This window comes from Dipodomys merriami, unplaced genomic scaffold, assembly GCF_024711535.1.
Source record: "Dipodomys merriami isolate MVZ:Mamm:240054 unplaced genomic scaffold, mDipMer1.0.p SCAF_876, whole genome shotgun sequence".
In the NCBI taxonomy this organism is placed as follows: Eukaryota; Metazoa; Chordata; class Mammalia; order Rodentia; family Heteromyidae; genus Dipodomys; species Dipodomys merriami.
In genome coordinates this window covers 171,895-176,980 of record NW_027206486.1, presented here as the reverse complement: position 1 = coordinate 176,980, position 5,086 = coordinate 171,895, and positions in this window count along the sequence as shown.

The following is a 5,086-nucleotide window of genomic DNA, read 5'->3' as shown; positions in this document are numbered from 1 at the left end:
CCAAAAACAGAGCTAGACATCCACAAGCCACCCATACAGAGGTTGGTTTCGGCAGAAAGCAATTTACAATTTGCACTGGGCTAGTGAAACAGGAGGCCAATGACAGAGAAATGGAGCAAGAAGCTCTCACCTGCCACCTCCAGGTCACAGGGTGTAACGTGTTGGAGCTGGAGATGGCAGTCGCTGCTGCACAGAAGGAGACCGAAATGTTCTTCGAACAGCTGAATGATGTGACACTTCAGCTCGAGGAAAAGACCAGAAGCTTCAATGACCTGGAGCAAGTGAACACAGAGTTGCAGGAGAAGCTGGAAGCGATCTGGTCAAAGAAGAGCAACAGGAAAAACAGAATCTGCAAGTTTCAACAAGTGCTGGTGGGGCATGAGGTAAAGAGACTACTGGAAAACCTGAGCTGGATGGTGACCTCAGCAATTCTGGAAAGAGACACCTTGATGGAAAGCCTGAGCATTGAGAAGTCCACATGGAAGGAGGAGGCTCAGTGGCTGACCAAGCAGGTGAACCAACTGACATAGGAGAAGGAGCAAAGGGCGAGGCAGGTGCTGGCCCTAGAGAATGAACTGGAGGAACTGAGAAGGACGCTGGCAGAGCCTTGGCCCACCGCAGGACCATCTCAGGCCAAGTGGCAGTTGCAGGCCCAGGCCTACTGCATGCAGATGGAGTTGGAAAACCTGGAGGAACAACTTCACATCCAGGTCCAGGAAAACTAGAGGCTCGGTCTCCAGAATGTGGAGCAGTGGGAGCAACTATGGAGACTGGATGAGAAGGCCAAGGATTGGCAGTAGATCCCTGAGACCCCACAATGCGCATGTGTGTGTGACCCATAGATAGAACTGGCCCTGCTGTGGGATGCTCTCCACAAGGTGAGCTATGAGAAGGAATTGCTCACCAGCATTCTGGAGCTCAGAGCCACCTGTGAGCAACACATTGCCTCCAATGAGCAGCTGAACTCTAAGAAGGAGGCCTTGCAGCAGCACTTGAAGAGGCAGACCCAGCTGCTAGAGCAGCTGAAGCAAGTGCAGGACTGACCAACTGGGGGGAGCAGGTGGTGCCCCCAAACTGGAAGGATACTTTCAAGTCCCTAGAAGTGACCAGACCAAATGAGGAGCACCTGAAGGCCTAGCTGAGCCTGGCTTTCACCTGGGAGGGGAAGTTGTGAGCCCTGGAGAAGCAAAATTTGAGGAGGTGACTCCTTCACAAAGTGAGCATTGCAGAGGATGGATACATGCCCCAGACCTACAAGGATGTGGCTCTGCAAGTGCTCTCAGAGGCTGAGATCCACAGGGGGAAAGTCCTGCTGCAGTAGCAGTGACCCCAGTACAGTTGCATGGCCAAGCCGGCAGCTCAGTGTCAGACAGAGCTGGAGGCACAGGCACCCCCGCCCCGTGAGCTGCCACCACAGCAGGCTTGGGCCTCGTCCACGACTTGTATGATGAAGTGGACATCCATAGTCCAACGGATGAGCTCCACAATCGATGCAGCCAGTTGTTGTAACACATCCACAAATGTCAAGGAGTCCCTTGTGGCATATAAGGAGCAAATGTTTGTCCTGGATGAGCTGTGTCAAGAGAAAGCCAAGCATGTGTGAAGATGGAGAAGAAGAGAGAGCTTCAGGAGCTGCTGTTACTCCTCGCAGGGGAAGGAGTGGACAGCGGGCTCCAGATGCCAGCTGAGCCCTCCCCCCCACTGCTCCAAATGCCTCAGGCTCCAGGGTGGGCAAAATGAGTGAGGAGCACAAAGGTTTTGAAGAATTGCAACTTTAAGACAACTTGGACACTGCCAGAGTAGTGGTTCGGGGTTCACAACCTCGTAGATGACTCCCCCACAGAGCACGTTCTACAACAGATAACCCACACCCAGAGCAGCCTAGAGCTTGTGGACTTGGTCTAGGAGCACTCCCTCCCGTTCTTTTGTAGACTGATGTGGATGATGACTCTCTAAGTGAAATACTGACTCTCAAAAGCCAAGGCAGCCACCAGAAGTGGGTGGCCTGGTGGCCTTCTCTCAGGCCTCCATCTGCTGTGAGATGGGAAGGGTAAACTTCAGGTCAGGTAGGGCAGAGGCTACCGGGAAGCAGCCCAAATTCAAGGGACATCTAATGGCCCATTGGTGGCCAGGGAAGAGACCCATGTTATGCTTATCCCAAACAATAAATTGTTTTCAAGGGGAAGAAAAGCCTACAACAAAGATTTGTTCTTCCAGTCCTGGGGCTTGAACTCACGGCCTGGCTACTCTCCCTGAGCTCTTATTGATCAAAGCTGGCACTCTACCCATTGAGCCCCACCTCCCCTTCCAGCTTTTTCTGTGTGGAATTGAACCCAGGGTGTCAGGCATGCTAGGCGACCACTCTACCACTGAGCCACATTCTCAGCTAGGATGATTCTCTCCCCTCCCAAACCCATATGGCCATTCCTCAGATAAATAGGAAGTAGAGGCTAGGATGAATATGAAGCACAAGTATAGTTCACAAAGAAATACTCCCCTGCCCCCTCTTTGACCCCCTTAGTTGCTTCTACCATTTAGGGATGAGAGAGGGAGAGGGAGTCCCGAGAGAGGAGTACCAAGAAGAATAGTCCCCTGAGCCACACAGCCTACCCCACACAAGTGGTCCTCTAGACTTCAATATTACCTGATTTAATGTGGAGTCTACACTGTCTCTCTATCACTTCAATGCTCAGGATGAAATAAAGGTCAGCTTTGTCCTTAGCCCACACACAGGGAAGAAGCTCCTAGTCCCAGACCAACTTCCACCTCTGACTGCCCGGCCACAATGGTGGCGGTGATGACCTCATGCATAGATTCCAGGAAGAAGGTCTATGGCAAAGGGCAAAAGCAGCAGGGTGAGCAGGGGGAAGGAGCTGGGGCAATTGTTCTGGGATCTTCCTCCTTGGAGCCCTCCCATCAAGCCAAAGCCATGCTGACCCAAAGCAAAGCCAAGGCCAGAGTGTGAGAAAAGATGGAGGAGCATGGTACTAAAGGAGGTACTGTTTTGTCTTGGAGCACTTGAAAATTCCAATTATATTTGGCCCATGCCAATTGGGATTGGCAACATGCAATGCCTCTCCTTGTTGTTGTTGTCCCTGAGTGTTGTCCCTGAGCTCTTTTTCTCAAGGTTGGCACTTTATCACTTGAGCCACAGGGACTCTTCTTGTTTTCTGATGATTCATCGAGGATAAGAGTCTCACACACTTTCCTTCCCAGGCTCTCTTGGCACCATGATCCTCCAGATCTCAGCTTCCTGAGTATCTCAGATGACAGGTATGAGCCACCAATGCCCAGCATGTGATGCCTTTTGAAGGCATCTTGGCAAGTCTGTTAAAGCAGCCAAAAAGGGCCTGGATAGACCATGACCCAATCAAGGAGCTGGGATGGGGGAAGACTGACCTTCTAGCCATCCTGTTCCCCAAAATTAAAGATGCCAGATGGTGTTGGATGCATCAAACACCTAGGCCAACAGCCATCAGGCTTAGTGGGGAAAAGGTAGAGAATATCCAAAGATAGCAGTGTCGAAATCTCTGATTTTGCATGCATGTGGTGTGTGTGTGTGTGTGTGTGTGTGTGTGTGTGTGTGTGTGTGTGTGTGTGTGTGTGTGTGTGTGTGTGTGTGTGTGTGTGAGAACTCAGGACCTAGGCTCTATCCCTGAGTTTTCTTGCTCAAGGCAAGTGCTCTGCCACTTGAGCCACAGCCCCACTTGCTTTTTGAGAGTTAATTGTAGGTAAGTGTCAAGGACTTTCCTGTCCAGTGTGGCTTTGAAGTATGATGGTGGCCCCAGGGAAGCAAGAGTAAACAAAACTCGCAGGGAAAATCCCTATGGAGGAAGACTCCTGCTCCCTGGTGGCCAGATGGGGGACATGTGGGCCCTTACCATAATCCTCTAGAGTTCAATTGGGGGAAGTGACCATGGCTAAGCTGACTCTTGCTCACCCTGAGTGCTGATGCCAGAGCAGATCTGTTCCAATCTAGGCCAAGAGCAGGCATTACTTCGTGTGACATGTTGCAGCTCTTGCCCCTCCTGGCCCAGAACCATGGTCTGAGACGTCGATTTACTACTGCTCAGATTCATATTGCACCCATGACATGCCATTCTGATGTTCTCCATGCCCCAGACTCGACCCTTCTCTGGTAGTGTGGCCGGCTCTGTAGGCAATGGCCTCCAAACAGACTACAAGACTTGTACGACACCTAGACATTGGGAGACCCTCAGGGGACCACTGGAAAGTACTCTGCCTAGAGCCACAGAGCGAGGTCCAAGCAGGCCAAGGGTTGGTCATGGGGCTTGAACTCTGGGCCTGGACGCTGTCCCCCAGCTCTTCAGCTTACCACTTGAACTACAGAGCCCTTCTGGTTTTCTGGAGGTTGCTTGGAGGTCAGAGGCTCCAAGACTTCCTCCCCGGGCTGGCTTGGAACCGCAATTCTCACATCTCAGCCTCCTGAGGAGCTAGGAAGACAGGAATAAGCCACCAGTGCCCAGCTGATCTGGCCTTTCACTACAGTGTACTAGGAGCTCCTGAAAGCTTTTCTTTATTTTTTTCTTGCCAGTACTGGGGCTTGAACTCAGAGTCCGGGCTCTGGTCTGAACTTTTTCCCTCAAAGTTAGCACTCTGCCACTGACCCACAGCTCCACTTCTGGCTTTTGGTAGTTAATCAGCAAGAAGAGTTTCACTAACTTTCCTCCCCTGAGCTGGCTTGACCCATGATCTCTGATTTCAGTTTCCTGAGTAGCTAGGATTTACAGGGGTTGAGCCACTGCTGGCATTGGGCTAGAAGGTTTGCTTAAGCAATGGTCCTTCCCTGTGTTTGCCCTGACTCCTCCATGCAAAGGAGGTCTAAGGGACAGGAGCTGTAAAAAATAGGATTCCAGCCACAAGAAATGGCTAGGGTCCATGGTGAAAAGTCAAGTTGATCTTTCCCCTGGGCCTAATTCTGGGACCCTACCCTCTGCCCTGTGACTCAAGTACAAACGTTGACCCAGCATTGAACGTCCTGCCAGACTTTTCAGTAGTCACAGAACCTTCATTCCACGCATACCACCTGCTCTACAGCATACCTCAGGACCTTTGCCCATGCTGT